The sequence below is a fragment of the Nannobrachium achirus genome, assembly GCF_963921795.1.
Source record: "Nannobrachium achirus genome assembly, chromosome: 17".
Taxonomy (NCBI): Eukaryota; Metazoa; Chordata; class Actinopteri; order Myctophiformes; family Myctophidae; genus Nannobrachium; species Nannobrachium achirus.
The window spans coordinates 18,413,834-18,427,255 of record NC_137824.1 but is presented as its reverse complement, the minus strand read 5'-3'; the positions used below and the strand labels follow the sequence as shown (position 1 = coordinate 18,427,255).

Sequence of the window (13,422 nt, the reverse complement as noted above, 5' to 3'; positions counted from 1 at the left end):
TGTTCACCGCTTCACTTCACAATGTATGAGTGAATGTAAAGTGATAATGATATGATAGTTACATACTCCTCCCGCGGGGGAAATTCGGGTATCGCAGCCCAACCCAGCTGCTTTTTTTCAGCTTAACCCAGCTGAACCCAGTGCAGCCCACAAGGAGCGCGAGGGGGGTAGCAGTGATAGCTGGAGCGGGGAATCGTACCTGCGACCTCTGGGGTCTCCAGAGTCCTAGGTATGGACACTAACCACTCAGCCATCACTGCTCTAAAGTGCGTTGAGTTTGCAACTTGCTTAGAAAAGCGCTATAAAAATGCCATCCATTATCAATATCTGCTCCCAATGAGCAGGTTGGGGCCTTGCGTGGTTTCCCCCGCCATCTGCGTGTGAATAAGTGTGAACGGGTGACGGTGATGCAGTGATTAACACTGTGAAGCGCTTTGGAGAAAGGTGCTACATAAATGCACCATTTATTTACCATTTTAGAGTGTGTGTGTGTGTGTGTGTGTGTGTGTGTGTGTGTGTGTGTGTGTGTGTGTGTGTGTGTGTGTGTGTGTGTGTGTGTGTGTGCGCGTGCGTGCCCTAGGTCTACAGAGCTCAAAACGCTTGATATATTTGTACATGGTTGCGCTTGTCAACAAACCTATTGAGCAACCGGGAACATGCTGTTTGGATGAGGTGAGTGAGTTGTGTTAAGAAGCGAGGGGTTTGCCTTTACGTCCTGACATGCAACTGTTCTGCAACTTTAATAAACGGAATAAAAAAACAGACAAGTCTCGATCTGTATGCTTTTGGAACGGCTTTGTGGAAACACAGAACAAGTATTTTCACAACCCAGCCTTTGCCTTGTCAGTGTTTTTTTTAAAACAGTTTGATGCAACATTCTGCGTTGAAATATTACATAAGTGGACGCCTCGTTTATCCCGATAAGCTGCGGTCCTCCAACCAAGTACAGACCACTTAGTGGGCTGTGAGTGACACATCAGACTCATTGATTTAGTTGATTATAAAAATGTGCTCGGTAAGGTCGAATATTATAATATAATCTTTTTTAAAGCTTCTCGATTATCCGGTTAGTCAAAAAAGTAATCCATCAAATAATCGCTAAGATAATGAGCGACAGTTGTGGCCCTTATTTTTGTTGTTGAATGTCGTCTCCGTCGGGCAGAAGCCTCATACGTCCAAAACTGTTACTTTTATAGGATTCAAATTTAAAAATGGCAGACGTAGCAGATCTACAAGCTTGTATGTTCATTTTCGGGAAAATTAGCTCAAGTGGAGTTTTGACCGAAGGGCTTTTTACTACTTTCCATTGGTTCAATATTATTTTAACCACCACTCAGATGTAAAGGGTGTTCAATAGCCCTGCATGATTTATGCCAAAAAATCAAAAATGTAAAAAATGGAGTTGAGAGGTTTTGGCCAGACACTGACGATATACAGTACAGTATAAATATGCTACTTTAGTGTGACGCTGTAGTATGATCAAGTAGGGCATTAATTTACGATGAAACACAAAAAAAAAGTGCAAATATGAAGATCAGAGATTTCCGCAGACGGTATGTTATTGGCCAGACCGGCTGCTGCTGCTGAACCCTCAGTGACCTGTGCGTGCGTGCGTGTGTGCGTGCGTGCGTACGTACGTGCGTGCGTGCGTGCGTCCATCACTGCTCGTCTAAACGCTGCTACTTTGGGCTGTTGTTCTGCCTTATCACTTAATTGTTCACTCCAACATTTCCTGGTGACGCCTGTCGCTGGCTAAGTGGAGCGTGCAGGCTTTAGGCCGGTGGCCTGCCCTGCACGGTGAGGTGACACCATGCAGCACTAAGTGGAGCGTGCACTCCGCGCGGCCCCCGTTGGCCTTACGACAACGGCAAACAACTCTCCACATCATCCATGGCTGCCTGGTCTCCGCTCGGCCCTATTGGGGGACAAATGCATTCAATTGGTTTCACACAATTAGTACGAGTCAACAGTGAAACTATAAGGCAGTTTCCGCCGCCTCTTGTTTTGTCCATCTGTGCTCTGTGATTCGCACCGATTAATTTGAAGCGCTTATCGGCGATTTCCGAACGACAAACAAGGCAGTATTTTGTGAGAAATTGTTCCAAAGAGGCTTTTTAATTAAATGTTTCTATTCTTAAATGACTAAAGGCCAATCCACACCAATGCAACTTCTTGCAACAAAAACATTTTTAGAGACTGTTGCAGCAGTCTTAGTCTGGTACGTTTCGCCTCGAAACTCGGGCTGCAGATTGTTGTACTGTTGTTGGTTTCTTTTCGGAATGTTTTGAGGATTTGCAAAGGGCTCTACATCCGGTATGGATTCTGAGCCGGGACAGCTTCCGGTCCAGAGGTATCTTGGTGTTGGCCTAGAAGTTCTTCTCGCCATCCTAGTGGCGAAACGTCTGGGAACTCAAAGTCTTGACTGACCAGTTGCAGACTGGGGCCATTTGGAGATGATGGTTGCAAGTAGTATAGCAAGTGGGAGTTGCAAGGAGTAGCAAGGAGTTGCAAGTAGTAGCAAGGAGTTGCATTGTTGTGGACTGGCCTTAATCTTAATTAATATTTAGGTTAATATTTGTCCAATATTGTTTGGAGCCACCACTGCCCAACAGTCATTAAACTCCATGGTCAGTTTTTTGTCAAATGCAACATTCAGTAAATGCAACATATTGTGTCAATAGATGGATAGGCAGGGGCTACAATTCTCTAAAAGGGCACTTTTGTCAAAGAAACTGTGAAAATAGTGGATCTACAAGCTCACAGCACATTGAGAGCTCATAGATCAGCAATATTTTGGGGCGTGACGTAAAAAAAGAAGACGCACGACATCGATTTCTACACAGAGGGCACTTTTTCACAGACGGTTAAATGGGGCTTTGATGTCTACGTGTGCACGTGCCTGTGTGTGTGTGTGTGTGTGTGTGTGTGTGTGTGTGTGTGTGTGTGTGTGTGTGTGTGTGTGTGTGTGTGTGTGGTACGTGCGTGCATGCGTGATTTCGTGCACGCGTGTGCATTGGAAACAAACTGTTGGCCATTAAAAGCGTGTGTGTCGTTTGCTTTCCTCGTCAGCATGCGGTTCAGATGATCAGTCCACAGTCCAGACAGACAGACAGACAGACAGACAGACAGACAGACAGACAGACAGACAGACAGACAGACAGACAGACAGACAGACAGACAGACAGACAGACAGACAGACAGACAGACAGACAGACAGACAGACAGGCAGGCAGGCAGGCAGGCAGGCAGGCAGGCAGGCAGGCAGGCAGGCAGGCAGGCAGACAGACAGACAGACAGACAGACAGACAGACAGACAGACAGACAGACAGACAGAGGAATAGAGCTGGCTGTTGTCTGGGGGTCTCAGCTGTGTCACTGCTATGTGGGACGACCAGGTCGTTCTGTGCTGTGTTGTGCTTTCTTCCCAGCTGTGACCTTCCCACTGAGGCCTTAAAGCTGGTTTGAGCTGGTCTGGGCAACAACACAAAAAAAAAAAACGAAACGCTGCAAACCGCTGCAAACTCCACCTTGTTTGTACCTCACAAGCTATGTTTGATGGAAAAAGGAGACTCAACAAAACATGCCATTGTCTACTGCAAGGGTCTTCAACAGGGGGTCCGGGACTCCTAGGGGGTCCTCAGAGTCACTACAGGGGGTCCTCCAAATCTTTGTGTGACCTTTTTTTCTCCATTTTAACCACCACATTTTTAATATTGAGCTTGTAGATCAGCTATTTTCTGAGGTTTCGTAGAGGTTCCCCTCTACGAAACCTCAGAAAATAGAGAAGACCAAGCACCAAGTACAGAGTGAAAGGTCAACTTTATAAAGCATTGACGGTTCAAGTGGTTAAATATCAGAAAACACAAATTGACATGAATCCAAAATTCAATGATGATTGTGCTGTCAAACTATGAAACTATATGAACAGGTTATGGGGGTCCCTGCTTCATCTCTTTCTCAACTAAGGGGTCCTTGGCCTGAAAACATCGAAGACCCCTGGTCTACTGCTAGACCAATATAGGCCTATATATCTTCCAATTATTTTTTTGCCCGAAGTGTTCCAATTTCGTTACCACTTTCAACCTGGTGTGCATATTTTGCAGACATGTCATTAAAGGTGAACATTTTTCAAACAAGTTTTCAAAAATGTGTCACAAATAGCCGATCTGGAAAGGGTATAGGGTTTATAAGCGGTCAATTCATAATTTCCCCCATATACCTCAAAACTCAGTGAAAGTCAAAAGTACAATATATTTTGTCATATATCCAAAAATACAAATACTCGATATAAGTAAAGTGCAGAATGATAGCCAGATACAAAAAAATAAAATAAAGTACAGTACTCAATTAAAAGTACACTTGGTCAGTGTCCTACCACCGCTCCATGTCGATCACTCCGATCATCCAGGGGGAACATTGAGCAATACCTTGTCTTCCATTAAGAGCCGTGGACCCACAAACCCCGGCCTAGCGTAGCGTAGCGTATAAGCTCGTATCGCCCATACCCTCCATTGGCCAATCAGCACACATGCTTTTAGCAGCTCCAGCGAGCAGCTCCCGCAGGCCTTTCTCTTCGCTGGGCAAACACACATGTCTGCTCCACTGTTTGTCAACGTCATGTTGCCTAACCATTTATCAGTGGTCAGTAAGTACCCGGGCAGCTGGGATCTGTTTGGCCTGGGCGGCGCGCATTGGAAATGACAAGTCGTCGTCACTGTGACATTTCTTCTGACTGCGGCGGGGGGCTGGGAAAAGCTTGTATGTTAAAACGTATATATTATACTTTTCAGATAAATGGAAGAAAAAGAAGGGGAAAAATGAACCTGTGTGCCAATGGATCCAATGTAGTTATTACTTAATAAGCTTGTGTTAATAATAATTTTCATTCATTCAATATTTATTTACAAACACACACATGCACGCACACACACGCAGATGTGTGTGTGTGTGTGTGTGTGTGTGTGTGTGTGTGTGTGTGTGTGCGCATGCATGTACATTTCAAGGCTGCTCAACAGCACCTCTCTGGTCACCCAGCGGTATTGCAGACCAGGCTACAGACACGCATAGACGCATGGCTACACACACGGTCACGCTATAGGAGACGGTGTGACCACCGCTCAAAAAGCATGGTATCAAACACGACACATGTGCATACGGTATCTCCTTGTATGGGCCGTTCTGTCCGTGACATCAGCTGTGGTGATGTCGGTCTCTGTGTACTTCCTATGACGTTAGTCTCGCGTGACCGCAGCTGTTGGTACTGCATACATAGGGACAGGGACACTGGGACATAGGGACATACACACACAAAGTCAATCTGCCAGTTTGGGCCATTGACCTGAAGATGCATTTGGGTGCTTGTGGTGCAATATTAGCTCAGCAGACCACAACGGGTGGAAGCAGAAAACTCCCCTGCATGTCCCGAGCCTCCCTGCTTCTCCCCCAGGGACGTGCTGGCCATTGGGAAAAGCGGGACAACTCCCGAACGGCCGGTTCATTCCCGGCCGGTCCAGGCCAGCCATTAGGAAAAAATTAAAAATAAAATGTCGGCTTCTTCGTTCCATTTTGGGGGCTGGGCGGCCAACAAAGTAAATCGTCACTGTCGGGCAGAAACCTCGTATCTCCAAGTTTCAAATGTATACATTTTTTCGCAAAGCAAAGCCCTGCTTCATCATACAAGGCCGTTGCACAAAAGTAGAGAAAACAGCAGATCTACAAGCACACAACGCCTCGCGGTCCGAGGCGTTGGTTTTGGACATACAAGGTTTCCACCCGACAACGACAAAATATAACTTGTCACTTGTCATGATCTGAAATGGCAAATCTTTGAGTAGCAGCAGCGAAATAGAGAGAGATCTCTCTCTATAGCGCGCAAGGAGGGCCTCTACAACTCTTTTTCCCGGGCTGAATCAGGGGCCCAGCATGTCCCTGCCTCCCTGCTATACTCTCTGTTCCTATCACTCTGACCCCGAGGCGTCATTCAATTGGGGCCACGAGTACGACTGGCATCTGTCAGTCAGCGCCCTGGTGGAAGATTTGGTTTTTGGTACTTTTTGGTAAATGTTACTCTGTGGTGCTTGTAGAGCTGTCATTTTTTGAATAGCCAAAGTATAAAACAGGGCTTAATTGATTAAATAAATATACATTTCTGCAAAATAACTTTGGAACTAAAGTTGTCAAATAATTGTAATGGAGGTTTTTTTAAGTACTTATTTACTTTCAGTAGTGACTTGACTGGAGTATGTTCAATTTTCTGTAAGCTACTTTTACTTCTACTCCACTAGCCTATATCTCACCAGGCAAATATTGTACTTTTACTCCACAATTATTTGAAAACTTTAGTTACAAGTTACTTTGAAGATACACAAAACATGTTAACCACTTCAGCCCTATATTAATTTTGGCCATTTGAAACTAGCCGATCTACAGGCTCACAATGCGTCTCATTGCAACGCATTATGAGCTTGTAGATCTGCTGTTTGACATTTTTTTTTACATTTTTTAAGCAGCCTACATTTTGATACCAACACTTTTGTACTTTTACTCAGGTACATTTTGAATTCGGGACATTTACTTGTAACAGAGTTATTTCTACATTGCAAGTAAAACATTTGAGTATACTTTTTCCACCACCAGGGCAGGAGTGGCGGCTGGCAGCCACGTGCACACATAGACATCAAAGGGGGCTTGGGCCCCTGCCCTTTTACCGTCTGTAAAAAGTACCCTCTCCAGACCATGAATGTAGTTTTTACTATGGTGAAAGAAACGCAAATGCCCTCTTTCCATGCCATACCTGAAGGCAGCATTCAAGAATTTTACAGTTTTACAGAGTCTTTACTTGAAATTTATGGAAGTATTGAGTTCTAAACAAAAGGACCATCTTTAGTAAGTGGCTTAATATGAAACAAAGATTGTTCTTGGCACACATTTGCACTTGGGAAAGCCATCCCTAGAAGTAAAACTGGTCAAACATTGGGCAAACTTGTCCAAAATCTCTGTTGAAAGAATTGCCCTCTCTGTGTAGAAACCCATGCCGTTACACCACATCTCCAGTATTCACTTGAATATGCTTAGTCAGTGTGGTATCAAGCAACGAAAATAGCCGACCTTCAAGCTCACAACACGTCGCGCTGCGACGCGTTTTGAGCTTGGAGGTCTGCTATTTTCGATATTTTCACCAAAATGCCCCTTTTCAAAATGTCAGCCCCTGCCTCTCTAGCATTCTCTGTACGTCCCTGAGGGCCGTGGTGGCAGCCAGGGGAGGGGAGGCAGAGCCAATGGAGAGAGGCTGGAGGGGACAGTGGGAGGAGTGAGAAATGCTGTTCTGTTCAGTTTGCCAACAGAGTTTTAGTGCCAAAGTGTGTCTTTACAGAACATATACTGTATGCATGGGACTGCTGCTTCTGCTGCTGCTGCTGGGACCTGTGTGCCAAAAGCTGCATTCATAAGGATTCTTTATTTCTATTTGACACTTTTTCCAGTCTAAAGGGTCTAGAGTTTTGCAGCTTGTCACATCATCTATATAACCAGGTGAGTTTGCTTAAATTCTCCTGCGAGTGTCCATCATTCACATCCTTATGAGGCAACTGTAAGCAATGCATGTGTTTTTTTGCAACTGCTGTAGTGGGTGTTGTACACAAAAAAAAGAAGTAAAATGATTATGGAAGGAATGTGCTTATTTTAGATGTTTCTACAGTAGAGTAGATGGGAAATTATTGTCACTAATACAAAATATAGGTAGGACATATAGAGATTGCATTCAGAAAGGACTGTTCATTTTAACCATTGAGCTGTTAAAATGACACATTTTGGTTGAAAATATGTCGTTTACAGTATAGGCTAGTTGTAGTAGTTGAAACAATCTCTCCTTTTCTTTTTTTTTTTTTTTTTATCAATTTGAATATGTTCCTGTATCCAAGGAATGCATTTAGATCTGGGTCCTGTATTCTGAAAGGGGCCACAATAAATCTCACATTGTTATGTTAATGACCTGCTAAATACAAGACCGTATTTGCATTTTTCTGTTGGTTTGGGAAAAAAAGCTGCACTTAAATGGACATCAATGCACCTTTTAGACGGTACTCAACACTGATTTAATAGTGAAGTGGCAAAAACAAGTAGGCCTATCAGTTGAAAGAGTTCAACGCTTGATGCGCGCCTTTCAAGCATTAATTTGAAAATGAATCCAATTTATTATTTTTGACATGCCATGTTCCCCTGACCATCACGTTAATGCACAAGGACAGTTTTACATTCATGGAGCAAAAGCAAAGACAAATAAGCCTTTGAAGTTGTGCATTTCTGTGCAGTAAAAGTGAAAATGCTCCAATTAGTGAGGGGAGTGGACGGCCTTACTGGCTGCGTCATATTGTTGCACTCACACACTGCCCTTTTATGAATGCAGCCCTTTGAGTGTTTAGATCCGCACCATAAGCCCACAAAAGATATTGTATAGGCCAGGGGTCTTCAACAGGGGGTCCGAGACCCCTAGGGGGTCCCCAGAGTTACTACAGGGGGTCCTCCAAATCTTTGAGTGATAGAAACTTTTTTCTCTTTTTTTATATTAACCACTTGAACTCTGGTGTCCATATTCTGAGAACATTAGCCAAAAATGGCAGATCTACAAGCTCACAACGCCTTGTGGCAAAGAGCTTTGGTGTAGAGGGGAAAAAGAGCAGACTAAGTACAGAGTGAAAGGTCAAGTTTATTAAGTATTGACGGTTCAAGTGGTTAAATATCTGAAAACATAAATTGACATGAATCCAAAATACACTGATGATTGTGCTGCCAAACAATGAAACTATGGAATCTATGAACAGGTTGTGGGGGTCCCTGCTTCATCTCTCTCTCTGCTAAGGGGTCCTTGGCCTGAAAACGTTGAAGACCCCTGGTATAGGCCTATATACCACTGTTTCCCAAACCAGGGGTCGACAACCCAAAATGTTGAAAGAGCCATATTGGACCAAAACAAACAAAAAAATCGAATCTGTCTGGAGCCGCAAAAATTAAAAGCCTTATATAAGCTTTATAATGAAGGCAACACATGCGGTAAGTGTCTATATTAGCTATATTAGCCTACTATCAAAATGACTAAAGGCTACAAATACATAATGAGCATTCATGATTAAATGTTTATTTTCCCTGCAGTGCATCCTGGAGAGAATATTGAAATTTAATATGTATTCTACACATTTTACAGCATTGGAAAACGTTAAGAATGTTTGCATTCATGATTAAATGTTCATTTTCCCTGCAGCGCATCCTGGAGAGAATGTTTACAATTTAATATTTATTCTACACACAACCTGCGGCAATTTATTCTACACACAACCCGCGGCTTCTGACCCCCGTCCCAAACTAGCCTCGTACCCGCCCTCTTCCGGAAACCATTTCATTTGGAATCCTCCTGGATAACGGAAGTTGGTCGTTTACTAGGCTAGTCCCAAACAGTAGGTCAGACATCATAAAAATATAAGAAAAAGAGAGGGTGAGAGTGATGACAGTGAAGCGATATTTTAAGGACTTTCGAGAAAGAAAAAGAAAAGAAAAGAACAAGGCCATTACTGCATCAAATGTAATAAACAAACTATCCTATAAAAACTGGTCAAACATTGGGCAAACTGTCAAACAATATAAGAAAGAGGCAACATTCTTGAAAATAAATGTTGGTCTGACTCGGTTCCACAGATAAATCAAATTCATCAGAGTCAGACCAAAATTGAATGACCCATCTCCTACATTCCAAGTAGTCAAATGATTATTTTGGGGGGATCACTGCCTTAAAATGTTGAGAACCACTGGACTATACCAACTGTTACTCACCCGGGGTCCAAAAGTGGACCCTTACAGGTCTGTAACTTTGTTGGAACGTGGAGAAAACAGTATACATACATACTGACATGCAGGGACGTGCAGAGAATATTAGAGAGACAGGGGCTAATATTTCTAAAAGGGCCTTTTGGTGAAAATATCACAACGCGCCACGTTGTGATATTGGAGGTCGGCTATTTTCTGTGCTTGATACCACAATGAACTAACGATTATCAAGTCAAACTGGAGATGTGGCGTAACGGCATTGATTTCTACCCAGAGAGGGCAATACTTTCAACATAAGATGCTGCATTCAAGTTCAGGAGAGTTTGGACATGGCAATTATCTTGAATGCTAGCTTCAGGTATATGGCATGGAAAGAGGGCATTTGCACTTCTTTCACCATAGTAAAAACTGCATTCATGGTCTGGAGAGGGCACTTTTTACAGACAGATAAAAGGGCGGGGGCTCAAGCCCCTTTTGATGTCTACGTGTGCACGTGCCTGCTGTCATGTTTCTGGGCCATGCAATTTTCGAGATTTTCACCAAAAGGCCCTTTTAGAATTGTCAGCCCCTGCCTCTCTTACATTCTCTGCACGTCCCTGGCTGTGAGGTAACCTCACACACATTCATGTCAACACTTGCATGGAGCTATAATGATGTTCATATGATTCAATGATGCTATAATGATGTTCAACTGGTTTTTGTATTAACATGTTTATGTACTTGTTTATTCTGAAGCCGGTTGGTTTAGAAACCAATAGCCTATATGGTTTTTGTATTAACATGTTTATGTAATTATTTATTCTGAAGCCGGTTGGTTTAGAAACCAATAGCCTATATGGTTTTTGTATTAACATGTTTATTGTTTATTCTGAAGCCGGTTGGTTTAGAAACCAATAGCCTATATGGTTTTTGTATTAACATGTTTATGTAATTGTATATTCTGAAGCCAGTTGGTTTAGAAACCAATAGCCTATATGGTTTTTGTATTAACATGTTTATGTACTTGTTTATTCTGAAGCCAGTTGGTTTAGAAACCAATAGCCTATATGGTTTTTGTATTAACATGTTTATGTAATTGTATATTCTGAAGCCGGTTGGTTTAGAAACCAATAGCCTATATGGTTTTTGTATTAACATGTTTATGTAATTGTATATTCTGAAGCCGGTTGGTTTAGAAACCAATAGCCTATATGGTTTTTGTATTAACATGTTTATGTAATTGTATATTCTGAAGCCGGTTGGTTTAGGAACCAATAGCCTATATGGTTTTTGTATTAACATGTTTATGTCATTGTATATTCTGAAGCCGGTTGGTTTAGAAACCAATAGCCTATATGGTTTTTGTATTAACATGTTTATGTACTTGTTTATTCTGAAGCCGGTTGGTTTAGAAACCAATAGCCTATATGGTTTTTGTATTAACATGTTTATGTACTTGTTTATTCTGAAGCCGGTTGGTTTAGAAACCAATAGCCTATATGGTTTTTGTATTAATATGTTTATGTACTTGTTTATTCTGAAGCTGGTTGGTTTAGAAACCAATAGCCTATATGATTTTTGTATTAACATGTTTATGTACTTGTTTATTCTGAAGCCGGTTGGTTTAGAAACCAATAGCCTATATGGTTTTTGTATTAACATGTTTATGTACTTGTTTATTCTGAAGCTGGTTGGTTTAGAAACAAATAGCCTATATCCCAGTTCTGATCGAAGCACCACAGTCAGTGTAATGCCAAAACAAGCTTTGCTCACAGACCTTTAGCTTTCATGCACAGTCCAGGTTGCCTTTTAATGATTTTTTTCTTGAAAAAAAGAAAAAAGGGGGCACTGATTCAAACCAGATACCAAACATGACCAACTTGAATTGAGTGTGTGACTGTCTCCTGGCGACACAGTCATACACGCCAACGTGCACACACGCACGCGCACAGACATGCACACACAGCACGCATGCGTGCACGCACACGCAAACGCGCACGCACGCACGCACACACACGCAAACAAACACGCACGCACACACACACACACACACACACACACACACACACACACACACACACACACACACACACACACACACACACACACACACACACACACACACACACACACACACACACACACACACACACACACACACACACACACACACACACACACACACACACACACACACTTACAAAAATAGCAGATGATCTCCAAGCTTGCCAATCTGATCTGCAATTTTTGTACATCACAAACCAAAATGTAATTTAATTTTGCCCATGATGTTGAAAGAGATTACATTTATATTTAATATTTATACGATGTTTTGTTTTGATGGTTTTGTTCCACTTTTGCAATGTAAACACATGTTTTCTCATGCCAATAGAGCTCAATTGAATTGAATTGAACTGAATTCAATTCAATTCAATTCAATCAAATTGCAATCGAATTCAATTGATTAGCTTCACTATACTTTCAGCAGCTAGAAGGTAGGGATGTGACGATAATCGTTATGGCTTTAGCGTGATAAAAAACCACTCATAATAATCGTATCATGGATATTTTAATTTATCATTAAATTATCCTCCGCCATGCACTAAGATCAATTGGTAAAACACACCTGTAAATAGTGCTTGATACAGTCTTTTTTTCACTCTCTACCATATGTCTTTGTCAAAACATAGCTGATCTACAAGCTCCAACGCGACGCGTTGGAGCCTGTAGATCTGCTATTTTTTGGCGAATGTTCCGCTCCAGGATAATGGATGTTGGGGATATTTTGATTATCGCGATAATACCGTAAATCGCAATTTCTTTGGTTACAATAATCGTGACATGAAACTTTCATATCGTCCCACCCCTACTAGAAATCCAATACGAGAATGTATAAGAATGAATATTCAGATCAGAGGTTTCTCCCCCCCTGCACCTACAGTACACTACAGACAGTTGTAGAATTCTGTTCTAGCTTTAATCTAACAGCTAAGATCTTCTCTTATGGGGGTCCCTGGCACCAGATATTTTTGGGCTACGGGCTTAAACACACACAGACACCAACTTACCTACATACATACGCACATACGAACGCACTACTTGTGCGCTCTGCTGGCGCAAGTAATAATTCCAGATCTTAACGGGTGAAATGAACACAGGAGTGTTTTACAGAGTAGATTATATAGGCTATGGTCCCAGTCTCAGAGATCAATTGAAAATGTTTGAGAAGCACTGATCTAATTGTGGGCTCGCTGGAAGGCGAGACCAGTATGTTGTACCAAAACTTTAAAGGTCAAGTCTCCTCAAAAAAATGACGACAGTACTACAAAGGCAGGGCCCTTAGCGGCATAGCTCAGGGGTAGAGAAACCGTTATTAGAGCAAGATGGGTTCCCGAAGGGTTCCCAGTTCGAATCCGGGCTCCCCCTGAGTTCATTTCGAAGAGTCCTTGATCAAGACTCTGAACCCCTAGTTGCTCCCGGTGAGCAGGTTGGTGCCTTGCATGGTTTCCTCCGCCACCGGTGTATGAATGTGTGTGTGAATGGGTGAATGTAATGCACAATCTATGTAAAGCGCCTTGGATAAAAGCGCTATATAAATGCACCATTTACCATCACCACCAACAAGTG

General features: G+C 42.4%; 1 protein-coding gene and 1 long non-coding RNA gene across 2 annotated transcripts in view; both read left to right on the top strand.

Annotated features, from left to right (window-relative positions):
• The window catches only part of LOC308301613, a 418,458-nt gene that overhangs the window by 373,708 nt on the left and 31,328 nt on the right, over positions 1-13,422 (top strand). The window lies entirely within an intron of this gene.
• Positions 7,364-13,422, top strand: part of slc7a2 (solute carrier family 7 member 2) — a 37,387-nt gene continuing 31,328 nt past the window's right edge. The window contains exon 1 of the mRNA XM_080745648.1: positions 7,364-7,530. The gene's annotated coding sequence lies outside the window, so the exon portion shown is untranslated. The remainder of the gene's footprint in view (positions 7,531-13,422) is intronic.